The sequence below is a fragment of the Cupressus sempervirens genome, chromosome 11 (assembly GCF_028749045.1).
Source record: "Cupressus sempervirens isolate cs-2001-9-10 chromosome 11, ASM2874904v1, whole genome shotgun sequence".
NCBI classification, from domain to species: domain Eukaryota; kingdom Viridiplantae; phylum Streptophyta; class Pinopsida; order Cupressales; family Cupressaceae; genus Cupressus; species Cupressus sempervirens.
The window spans coordinates 138,986,785-139,000,439 of NC_143128.1; the positions used below are offsets into that span (position 1 = coordinate 138,986,785).

The 13,655-nt window shown below is 34.0% G+C and overlaps 1 pseudogene; it reads left to right on the top strand.

Moving 5' to 3' along the window:
- Positions 1-194: 194 nt before the first annotated feature.
- LOC149528590 (alpha-xylosidase 1-like) overlaps positions 195-13,655 on the top strand; it is a 95,531-nt pseudogene continuing 82,070 nt past the window's right edge.

The window sequence follows — 13,655 nt, forward strand, 5'->3', positions numbered from 1 at the left end:
TAAGGAGTCTCTAACCATTCTATGAAATAGCTTTTCTTTGTCATTTTCTATAAATCAATAGATATAGGCACAAGTTAGAAATCTACACTATGGTGATCAATGTGGAGACTTTGAAATGGAAGATGATGTGGGAATCATGGCTTCAGTCTCCAACCTCTACAATTGAAGATTATATGGTCTAGGTGTATGGATTCATGGTAATAAACAATGCACAGGACTTGTTTGATAAAATGCCTCTAAGAAGTATGCTATCATGGAATGCACTGATCGCAGGATATGCACAAAATGGATATGCCGAGGGTGCCTTGAAAAGTTTTAAAGAAATGCAATTCACAAATGTAAAGTTGGATTCCACAACTTTTGCCAACATATTTCCCAGCCTGTGCCAAAGTGGGAAGCTTCAAAATAGGGTATGGCCATTCATAAAAGGGTAATTGCAAATGGACTTTTGTCAAATGTTGTAGTTTTGAATGCTTTGGTGGTCATGTATGCAAAGTGTGGAAGCATAAAGAAGGAAAAAAAATTGTTTGGTAGAATGTCTGAATGACATTTAGTCACATGGAATGCTATGATCATAGGATATGCAGTGCATGACTCTCACAAGGACACACTCAATCTCTTTGAATTAATGAAGCTTTTTGATTCCTTTTTCTAATAATTATGTATTTAGATATACAACATCAGTAGATTCCAAGAAGAATGGATCTAAAGTTCATGTCTCATTAGTGGAGAATAAATTTGGTCAAAGTGTTCAAAAATGGAGTCTTGGTATTGTTCCATCTACACTATTGGTGCTTATCAGTGTAGGCTTTCTACTTCACTATAGTGATGAGAAGAGGGAAATTCCTAGAGCTTCATAGCATCCTTCAATAAAAATGGAAGTAATCCTGCCTACCATTGGAGGCCATTTTGAGCTAATTAACTATATGGAAAATCCTATTACGGAGAGAGATTTTTGTGGGATTTAGACACTGATCTATTTTGAATACACATCTTCTCCTAATATCAATCCCAATGAAGTCCAAAAGATGGAAAAATTTGTTGAAATCTTAGAAACAAAGGATAACATGAGGATTAATGTAGTTTTTATTACTATCGATCCCTTCTGGGATACTCCCTCTCATATACGTGCTTACCTTCAAGAATTTCATCTTAGGATCATGGGTCTTACTAGACATGAAAATGTGTTATGATAGGTAGCACAAGAGTTTCGTGGATTTTTTTAAAGAAAACTAATGTGGAAGGACCATATTACCTTATTGATTACTCTCATAATCTGTATCTGATTAACCCTAATATGGGATTTGCAAGAATGTTTGGTTTGGAGTATAATGCAGAGCAACTGGCTTACACAATAATTTTTGAAGTTGAAAAGATCTTGAAAGCTATGTAATCCTTTTATTTGGAAAATCCCTTTCCTAATCTCATTCTCTTATAATCAAAGAATTTGAATGCCCATTTTCATTTAAAGGCATCCATAATGAAAATTCAAATGAGAGCTTCTGGGCACCTAATTGGGCCAACTAGATGTTGTAGGAATTGATGCATTTCATTTATTGTGTACTTTTCAAATGAAAAAATCCCTTATAAAATGTGGAATATGGGATTATGTTCACAAAGTAAGGAGATTGATGAAAAATAGATGGAGACATACTTCAATATATAGCTCTATATTTGATCTTCATCAAAGTCACAAGTCTTTTGAAGTTCAAGCTTTTAAATTATCTTTTTGTGATTAGTGATTTAAAATGTCATTTTGGTCAAATGTTAAGAATTTGATCATTTTTTGGTTAATTTTGTTGAGGTTAATTAACCTCACCCAAATCACATTTTTTTAAAATAGTTATTAACCATAGAGGGGTAGTTGTTAACCTCAGTGTCTATATAAGGAGTCATTTTGGCTTTGTAAAGGGGGACTTTTTAGACTTTAGAAAAAGGGAGCACTATGCTAAAATTTTGATTAGAAGATGATATTTGGAAAGTATGTAAAAAAAATTTCTTTGTAAGCAAAAATTCCTTTTAGGTTCTTGGTGCAAGAAAAAAAAGGAATGTGCAATTTGAGTTCTCTTCTTCCGAATCTAAATTGTTAAAAATGTTGATTCTCTTTGTAGTGAGCAGTCTCATGGTATTGTGTAGGCGTTTATGAATCTTTGGATCAACATCGTGTTGGTAATAGTTCTCAAGCATAGATCTTGATTGTTGTTATTAGTAGTTTATGTTAAATTCAAGGAAGCTGTGAAGTTGTGTGGTGCATTCATCATCATGAGCTTTTTCATCTTTTAAAGTTTGATTTTATATTTATTTGAAAACTTCAAAATTAAATCATACGAGGGAGCTACCCCTCTAAATGTAGAGGAAGGCCACATACCAAGGGCCTATCCAACTGTTGTGAAGGGTTTTTCCACATACACTCCATTGGGCCATTTTTACAATAAAAAATTTGTTTACCAACACATTACCACATTAGGATTGGAGGAGGGAGAGCCTTAGGAACCTCCTATGCCAAGCATTGAGTTGACCATTTCTGATTAAAAAGGAAGGGAATTGGACCTTCTTGTTGAATAGGCGATCCAAGGATTCATTTCTAATGAAAATTTTGTTAAATCTAGAGCCTTCTATCAGTTTGCTTGGAGGAAAAACATTTGACTTTTTGAAGAGAGATGTAATAAAATGAAAATAGAGCATCCTGAGATGGAGGATGTAGATTTGTAGAACCAAATAAAGGATCAAATGATGCAAGAATTTAAAATCCTAACCCTTGAAGAAGGAAGGAAAATGATAAAATCATCTTGGGTTCTGCTACTACCAAATTAGGATATCATAGATGCAATGGTCTTTAATTCTATTACCAAGAAATTAAGTGCAGATCAAAAGGAAAAGAAAGAAAAGAAAGGTGCCAAATTTAATGAGGATCATACGACATTGATAATTTGGTCAATGAGAAAAAGGGTCCACAACTAGCTCTTCCCAGCTCGATGACACTGGCTTGATAGGAAATTTAATTGTGAAAAGAGTTGAAGAAACTACAAGTGAAGAGGCTACAAAATTAGGTGTTGGATCAGCCAACTTCACCTTAGCCACAACTTTGAAGGACAAAAGAGAAAGATTATAATTGAAAGATAAATATGAGAAAGCTTTAGCTAGATGTAATAAAGAAGTTCAAAAGAGAATAGAACTAGAAAATAAATTGATGGGAGACCAAGGGCAATCTAGTAGGCCTAAGATCACTTATCATTATCCACTAGTGGAGACTTTTAAATCCACTCCTCCTATTGAGATTCTAGACACACCATAGAGAGCTCAGTATTACACTACAAAGGATTTTGAAGAAGAAAAGAGTAAACTGTGGGCATTGCATGTAGAATTATAGATCCAATATGAGGATAGGTTAAGGAAAGCCATCATATATTTAGTTGATAAAATTGATTGGCCAGCTTTCTATGAGTGGTTAGCAAAGGTAATAAATATATGGGATGAGCTAAAAGCAAATGATGATGCCCTAAATCCAATTGTCAAAAAATGGAGTAGAAGGAATAAAAGTGTTACTCTTTTGTGTTTTTCTATTAACAGTTTATCCTGTGGGTATATAGAAAAGACTTGTGATTTGACCAATGATCTATCAGAGTTTGATGATAAAAGAATTGTATTGCAAAAGAGGATCATAAATTATTTTGAGAAGTATAAGAGTATTAATTTTGAACTCTTCCCACATGCCATAGATAAAAAGGATAAATTGAAAAATAAAGAGGAATGGGCCCAAGAATTGAATGACCTATTGTGCCTTCAAATGAATAAATTTATAAATGAGAAAGGAAATGCATGGTGGGAAAGTACAACTAAAGAAGTTGTAAAAGTGCAATTATTTTATGATTCTTTGAGAATAGATTTTATTGAAATTGATAAATTAGGGGAATATGTGAGGAAACAACACAATATTTTAAACTTTAATTGGCTAGATGACACACTTTTTGACAAGTGGATGGTAGATTTCATTCATGCAAAGAAATTTGAATATGGTGAAATTGATGATGATGAAATGGAATAGGATGAAGTACAAATAATTGACACATCATTAAAAGTAGAAGAGGACAAGGGTAAGAAACCACTTATAGTTACTAGAACAAGGACTGAAATAGATGACTTGGCAATAGAACAACTGATGGTAACTGTCAATTTGTTAGTACAAGATGACATGTATGGAGTACCTTAGGTTCATCTCATCCTTCAAGTACCAGAACAAGGCCCATCACATGCAAAACTAATGATCACACACTCCAAGGAAGAACAACAATAATGAGGCCAATCATAAAATCCTCAGTAGCGAAAAGTGTAGCAAAAAGTGGTCCCCACTAAAGAAAATTCATGATGAAAGACATCTTGTTGCACAAATTTTTTTTTTTTTTTGTGACAATAACATTGTAAGTATTTTTTTCTGTCTTAAGGATAGTTTTCAATTTCTCAATGCTTGAACCTTGTTGCATCTCACATTATATAAGTGAGATTATGGTGCTAGAGAAGGGGTTTGATTTATTGTATAACTTTGAGTTCTGTTAGTTTATTTCAATCCAATCTTTTCTTGATATCAACTCTTTGATGTATTTATTTGCAAATTCTAAGAATACATCAATTGTCCATGATCATGGTGCCTTATCTTATGTTGTTCTAAGTATTACTCAATGTTATATAATTTTCAAAGAATATGAATGGAAAGTTGAGTTGTCCTCATTATCTTTTCTCTCTAAATCTTGTCTCCATTTTTAGTGGCTAGTTATTTTGAGATTGTATGAGTATAGCTTGTTCAATTTTTATGGAACTAGGATAAGTTGTATGTCAATTCATTATTGCTTTTAATTAGTGAATTGAGTAAATGCTTCATTGAATGTGACAGGATCTCTAGGCCTTAAGAAGGATTTACGCAAGAATGAGTTATAGAGAGAATTACTAATCATATTGATTGTAATGCAGTCAATTAGGTCAAGAAAATTGGAGAGACTCTAAATCCCAATAGATGAGGCACTAATCAACTATTTCAATTAGCACATGAAAATATCTTAGATAGATGTCAAGTAAACATCTAAAAATAAATATCAAATTTTCTTTAAATATATGAAGAATGTCATAGATAGTTAGTACTTTTTTACATTTAACCTCTGAGTTTTAGTTAGTAGCTATTGATCAGAATTATTTATACTTGAGAAGAATTGTGACCAATCTACTGTAAATGGATGAATATTGTTGTAGAATATCATGAAATGAATGAGATGTGAATGTAGTGTCAAGTTGTCCATCTTTTTATCCCTCAAGTGCACCTAGCTTGGTTTTGCAAAGCCAAAAGTGTAGAATACTTCCATGATTTTTTTGAAGTTGGGTCCAAATCTGAAGAACATATAGTTGTTTATAGGAAGTAGTTAATCCTTAGGTTATTGTGATCTTCACCATCTTGGTATTAAGTATTTTGTTTCTTAGTAGTGTAAAAAAACCAACACCTTCCTCTCAGGCAATCGTCCCATGCTTATCCAAGCTCAAAAGAAAAGAAAATATATGTAGAAAATATGGAAACAATGCCATCAATTATGCCCTAAGAACTTGTATGGGCTCTGTTGCTGATAGACAGATCCCCATAAAGTTCTATTAGTTTAAGGGCTGAGTTGCAAGTAGATTGAAGAAGCACTACTTCAAATACATCATTATTAAATCTCCTTAAGGATGAGACAATGTCTCAAAGAGTGCAAAAGAATGTTGAGTAGTGGGGGTGATTACAGGAGGGCCATTTGGGCAATGATGGTTTAGAAATTTCTAGATCCAAATGTAATTTATTTAAATAAACCATTGTATTTTTAAATTCATACTATCATAATATTTTTTTGATGAATACACCTTTTCCATTCAATTAAAACTATAAAGATACACATTCACAAAAAAGAGGCTAGGGGATACAAGATCACCCCGCAAGTTCATATGGCCTAAGGCCAGAGATTAGCTATTCATCAAAAAACATATATAAATAGAAATATAAAACTTCAAGCTGCAAGAACAATGCTAGCAAAAGGAGGGTCTTTGTTATCAGAACCCTAGAAATCCTTAGGGTTATTAGTTGGCTTAGAGGAGCCCAACTATTAGTAGTAACAACATCTTTATCTTTGTCTTTGTGTTCCTCAGCCCTAGGAGGAAAAATGGCTAAATTCATCTAGGGGAACACCCACTTGGGGTCACAGTGAGAAGACAACCAACCTACATTAGTGGTAGTAGGGGGATCCACCAAGGACCAACCCTAGCCTAACCTTTGAGGAGGAAAGGCCGAGTAGTGATGATCATGTAAGCCACCACTGGGAGAGTGATTATGAGGGTGTAACATGGGGGTCTGCAAGGGGTGAGTAGAGCTACTTTGGCCTCTTTGGAGATCATGAGGAGGAGTATAGTCACTAGATAAAACATTTGGAGGCACTCAAACAACCATACAAGGGGCCTTTACCTAGTGAGAAAGTAGCTCCTATAGGTGAGCCGCTTCCAGAGAAACTTTGTTTGTTTGAACTTGAATTTGCATTATGATATTATTACATATACATGATTTAGAGTACATTGCAACATAAATATCAAGAAAGCTATGAGAATAAAACAACATTGTGATCCTATGAACAATATCTCCATTCTAAAAGATGCTAATTTTGGGCATATCTAAAAGGGAGTCTAGAAGCATTACCTAGAACCACCATATGCCATGTAAAGGCCTCTAGATGAAAAGGCCTGAAAAAATAAAAAATCTAGAGCCAATAATTCTGAGCTCTTCTGCAAAACCAAAAAATATGTAGAAAGATTTCAACTTGGCCACAAAAAGGGGATCTAGGATCAATAAATCCCAGATGTTAGAGCCAAGGACCCAAAGGCAAGCCCTAGAAAAGGAGACACCTAGTGAAGTGAGAAATATTTTCCTCAATAATAACATGCCAAACAATGGAAAATCTAAGACTCCAAGTCTTATGCAAAGAATGCAAATGCCACCACTGATTGAGGGTATCAACCATTAGGTTCCTAGCTTGGGCTTGTAGCTAGTCATTGGAGTGGTAGGGTACCACTTCTAATCATTCCACCAAGGGTGGGATGAGTGAATTCCAAGCTTGTGTAACAAATTGGGAGGAACCGCAAAAACTAGAAGATCAATTGTCTGTCAATTGGGATGGATAATCCTAAACTGCACCTATAAATCCTCCCATGGGTGAAGGCTCATTGTAACCCTAGAGAATAAATCTTTGAGTGTCTTGATACCCCTGTGAAATAAATGCAAAGTATTGGCTCCTTGAATCTTGGCTAAAGGCACCCATTGAGTGGTAAACAAGGGCAACCACCAAAGGTTTTGTTTATTCATTGAGAGCCCATCTTTGAATCCATTAGTAGCCCAATGAAGCCAAGGTTTAATGTCTTCCCAAGATTTCCAAATGCTCTTAGCAACAAAAGTTCCCTAAATCTAAACAGGTTTAGAAGTCACAAGAACGGTTTGAAAACTAATCCCCTTCTGGCTGGACAATTAACCAGTAAGCCTGAAGAAATGTAGTGACATAACAAAATTTTCTAGGCCTCGTCTTGAGTGGGAGTCCATATGACCCATTTGGAACAAAGAGCTATCCCCTTCTTGCAGGTGGAAAGCAAACCAAGACCACTAGAATCCTTGGGTAAACAACAGAAGTCTTAGGCCACTCTATAAAAGCCATGATGCATAGCATCAGTAGCCCAGAGAAATTCCTTGAGAAGATGTTCAAGCTTAAGGTACAAGGTTTTGGAGAGAACCGAAAAAGAAGAATAATAGACATGAGTAGCAGTAAGCACTTTGGAGTATATCTAAAACTTTCTCGAAATTGAAAGGGGCTTAGTGTTTCAATATTTTAGCTTCTTGTCAATTTGATCAAGTACAACATTCCACAACTCCACAAGAGATGATTGAAAAACAAAGGGAATGCCCAAAAATTTAAAAATTTCACCATGTTGGACCCATTTCCATCCATAATGCTACAACTAGTGAGGGCTTGGTAGAAAAGATTATCGGTAGCAAAGGGTTTTGTGCCATTAGATAGCCAAACCTGAAGGAAGATAAAAATGATCTAAACACTGCAAAGCATTGGAAAAATTCTCCTCATCCTCAATCAACATGAGGAAAAAATCATCTACAAAATGGCCATTAACTAGCTAAGTGGTCAACTCTGGTAAAGAAGTACTATGCACCAGACCTCAAGAGATGGAATTGGCTAGCAAATAACCAAAGCCCTCAACTACCAAAACATAGAGAGAAGGTGCAAGAGGACAACCTTGGAAGATAGATTTGAAAGGCCCAAAAGCTTTAGACTAATGACTATTAATGGTGATGCAAGCAGAGGCATCCCCAAATTGCATCTGCACTAATTGAAAAAATACTGGGCCAAAACCCAGGGCTTGAAGCATAGCAAGAATAAAGGGCCATTCAATATAGTCATATGCTTTGGTAAAATAAATCTTCAGGAAATGGGCCTACTATTTGGGTTGCCTGGCCCATTCCATTCCTTCCCAGATAGCAATGATGTTGTCCAATATATTAGAGGACTTGATGAAGCCAGTTTGTTTAGATCGAACAATCTAAGGGAGCAAATGGAAAATTTTAAGAGAGAGGGCTTTGACAATGATCTTGTAGGAGACATTCAATAAAGTGATGGGCCTCCAATTGCAAATCTCTTTAGGATCTTTTAGGTATGAATTTAATATTCCCTTTATTGATAATGCTTCCTAATGAGTTAGAATTGTATGCTTCAAGATAAACCTGAAGCAAATCAAGGCTAATGTCATCCCAAAGCATCTTGTAGAACTCACAAGGGAAGCCATCACATCTAGGGGCTCTATCATTAGCCATGGATAATATAGCTTCCTTTAAGTCTACAAGAGTAAGCTTTTGCTCACAAAAGGCATATTGTTCAAGAGCAAGCCTATTGGGCATAATATCAAGGCAAGCTTGCAGCGCTTGATCATGTGCAATAGAGGGCCTCTGAGTTGTAAAAACCTACTCATAATGATGCACAAAAGCTTGTCTCCAAGGAATTTTTTAATGCTTTGAGGACTATCTTAATATTTAAAAATATATACAAATGTATACTTACTTATTCTAGTTTGACCTAATGATTTAACTAACTAAATAAATTTGTGAATCTAAAATTCTATTTACTAAATCAATAAGTTCATTGTTTACTTTTTAGAAATGTTTTGTTGTTTATTTATAATTTATTAAAATTTGATAAAATTATAAATTAGTTAATTATTATATTAGAATGTGCATTTGAAAAAATAATTTAAAGATATTTTTTACAACATATAGATTATCATATGTAAGTATTTTTCAATATTTATTATAATTAATAAAATGTATCATCTTCTTATTTTAGTTAAGTTTAAGATCAAGATTAGCTTAAGATTAGATTTTATATCTCATTATACGAAGCTTAAACTAGAGTTAGATTAATGTCAAAAGAAGTTAATGTTAGAATTTATATTATTTAAACTTAATAATTGTAATAACTATGATATTTTTTTGGTTAAAATGTTTTACCATTTCTTGTTCAAAACAAATATAAACAATAAAAAAAACTATTTGAAATATTGACAACACATTTTTTTTATCTTTTCTTAAATACTTTTATTTTACACTCTTTTATAATATTCAAAACTGTCTTATTATTATACTATTGTGTAAACATTAATTTAGATTATTTTTTTGGTTTTATAAGATTACTATAATAATGGACCACATAAATCAAATCATTAGCAAGGATTTGATTTCACATTAGAAAATATGAAAAATGTTGCTTACTAATCAAATTATACACATTGTAATAAAAAGTCAAATTTGACATATGATGCTATAGAGAAACCTAAATATATAAGGCATAAAATGTCTTTAACTCTTAATGATCTTGTGCTCATGTGCTCCTCTTGTGTATAGGCAAATAATCAATCTCATTGACTTCCACAAATTTCAACTCTTGCACTTCCAACCTCTTAATCCCTCATTTAAAAAGTGATAAACAATGTGAAAGCAAAAGAAAAAATCTTTCTTATAATAGTAACCTTTGGAACACAAATATGACGAATTCTTTCCTTACAATATTAGATCATAAATATTTTTTCTTCTAGACTAAATTTTAATTTCAATATTCAAGAATAAATTCAATATTTTTCACAATATTATTATATTTTAAACAAAATAAAATGATTAACTAAGACATAAAAGTAATTTATCTTCTAACACTTCCATAAGATAGGGACTCAAGCTCTTCTAAACCTCTTGTTCTATTATTGGAACTATGAATTCTAACTTTCCACTACTAGCTACTCTTGTCAAATAATGATGGCCAATGAAAGAATAGTATGAATCATTGTCCACTAAGTTGGGCCTTTTGATTTGGTTATAAAGAGCATGTGCCTTTTATCAAAATCAATGTATCCTTGGAAATGGTATATTGATCTCAACCTTTGACTCCAAATAACTTTTGACTCATCCCTTCAATCTACCCAACACTGAGCATCCCTTGTATACTTGTTTGACATTCTTTATATATGAGCTTCAATTTAAGTTGTAATGGATAGTTTTATAACAGAGTAATTTATTTACTAAAACTTAGGATTTCATATTGCATCCAAGATTTCTTCTTCTATAGCTTTTTCAAGGATAATTTTAATGTCATCTTTGGCATTCTTGTTAGTTTTATCTTATTCTCTTAGCTGCAAGGCTCTCGGAAGAGGACATGCCTTAAATTTAGTCAAAGAATCACCAGATGGAAGATCCTTCACAACTCATCTGTAGCTAATGGGAAAAAGTTATTTTTATAGCCAAAATATCCAAAATCTCCTATTGATAGTTAGGTAAGAATTATCATTTAAAGAGAGTACAACTTAGGTGCATTGAAATATTATGATGTCTTTTAAAAAAAAAAACATTTAGCCTAGATTTTTCTTTTTTTTTGTACATAAGACTCCATATTAATGATTTTTAGCTATGTATTTTTTTCAATCCCATTGTGCCTAATTAATCATCACTGCACACTAATTTTTATTAACAAGAAACCCATTTGCTATTGTGAACTTCCAATTTATCCTTTGAAAAACCTATTACCTATTTTTACCTCCTGCCAAAATTTGAATTCGAATACCTAAGCCCACCCAATGATCACTTACCACCTTTTATATTATTTAAATGCATGGAAATATCAAAAAATAAAACATTTAAAACTCTATGGTATTTCCTATTTCTGTAAGTTATTTTCTTCTTACTCACAACTTTTCGTGCCGTAAGCTCTTTGGTGATCTACGGTGGGTGCTTTCCCACATCCTCAAGATGCATGACCTTTACATAATGCAGGGAAGCCACTTTATGACACGTGATAGGTGGGTCAATTTTATTCTTGTGGGCTATAGAGGGAAAGAACTACTAGTGAGCTAGTAGTTTTATTGGCCCCCGCTTTCTCGCATTTTGTCTTTTGTCAGACTTTTTGACAATGCGAGCAAGTGCCTTAGTGACACATGTCCTAGTGACATCATAGAGGATATTCACACAGGTTCAGAGGACACATTTTATGAATACCATATAATGCAATGAGATTGAGGGCTAGTGGTGCTTGCTTGCAATACAAAGATGCAGGGATGTTAAGGAATGTGGGCAAGTGCCTCACTGTGGCATGTCCTTGTCGAGTTGGGTTTGTTCCATATGCCATAGGGTGATAATAAGGTGGTTCCAGGTTATTGAGTTGGATTCCAGGTTGTGCTGAGTGTTCATGGGCCCATAAATTTTAGTGGGGTAAGCACAGTGTAATGAGGATCTTCATGATCGTTGATCTTACAGAGATCAACAATTGGTGCTTTCCCACAATATGAGGATACAAGGAAGTTAAACATTTAGGGAAGTTCCTAAAGGACATGTGTCCTTGCAGGCCTAGGGAGATAATGTTTTAGTTAGCATTGGCAGTTAAGGCTAGTAGTTGGAAGACATTGCGGTCAAGGTTTTGAAAAGGTGGCTTTATTAGTCAGTTAGATGTGGTCAACCGTGTGGAGAATTTATGGGGTTGCAAAAATTTGAAAAATTATTGGCCCACGTGGCTCATCCTGGTGGTAGAGTTCAATTGAATTGCTAACTTTGCTAATTCATGAGCTACAAATGGAGGGGATCGAGTTTTCTTGCACAATCTGATCTTCATGATCGATTCCAACCACTCTCGAGTGAATTTTGTGCTTGGTAAATGAAGGAGAACACTCCACCACCTGAGTTTATCCATCTACTTGTTCAGAATGGTTTAATGGCATCATTTTCATCAGGACCCCATTTCAACAAAATATCAGGTTTCATTGTATTTGAATTTGTACCTAGATTAGATTTTCTCCAGATCTTTATCAAGATTTAATGACAATGGTTGTGGAGTAACTTCAGTTAGGAAATATCTCAGTTATGCCTAAGCTATAAAGGAAATTTTTGTATATTTTTTATGGTTGACTCTTCTCTAAATTCTCTGATATTGCTCTACAATTTCACTATAAATTCCCTTTGCCTCTAAATTGTATGACATTCTTATCACCTTCAACCATTGATGTGAAGTGCAAGAACTATTTGCCTCCTATTGATGTATTGTAGAGATCTACAATCTTGCATGACTGTATCTCTTTTGGCCTATGAATGGTATATAAGTGAATCCTCTCTCTCTTTGTGTCATTCATTTGGGTTTTCTGATCTACATGTGATTGCTAGATTAAAGTAAGTTTGAATGTGTATATCTTTTGGTGTCATGATGGTTCAATAGTGCATGTATGGGTAGAGATTGGTTTGAACACTCTAGTTTGGTGCATCACCCCCTTAGGTTAGAGTAGATAGATTTGCTTTCACACATTCCTTCTCCCTTTTCCTCCCCAAGAGTAGTTAGGTGCACCTTGATAGTAAAGGAAGCTGGCCTTCTCTGGAGACTCAAGCTCATAGTTCAAGTCCCACAACTTGGAGGTTGCTTCCATGTTTCACAAGGTTTTCCTTAGGTAAAAACTTTGGACAAGGGTGCAAATCTTTGTGACAACAAAACCTAAGTTTGGTCTTAGAGGCATGAATGACCATGATAGCAATTGATATCTCTCTCACTATTGAATGGGATTTCCCTATACCTGTTCAATCTCTTTAATGATGATAAGATCTTTCAAATTGATTTGTAAGCCCTATCACTTTGTATCTATTTCTTTGAATTGTTGTTTCTTGGTATCCAATTTTCAAAGGGTTTCTCCAAAACTTAATTTGATAGGGGCTTGATTTTAAGATTTTTCTATCCATTATGTAGTAAATGACATCTCACTCATATTTTCTAATCCTTTGAGTGAGTATGGCATGATATTTTAAGTTGTATGATCCATGGGCGTGCATCTTTATATTTAAATGGTTGTTGCTTGATAGCTAATTTTGGAATCAGCCAATCCCCAAGCATTTTTTTACTATTTTACTTTAATATTTTCTTGTTCCAAATAATCACTACTTGTTTGAGTCAATTTGTGAGGAGTTTCATCTCAAACTCAATTCTACAAGCTCTACTAGGTCATCTTTGTTTAGGGTTTCAAACTTCCTAGTATCAAATTGTCCTTGGTTTCTATAAATTATTTTTCTTTTTGTATCTAATGAG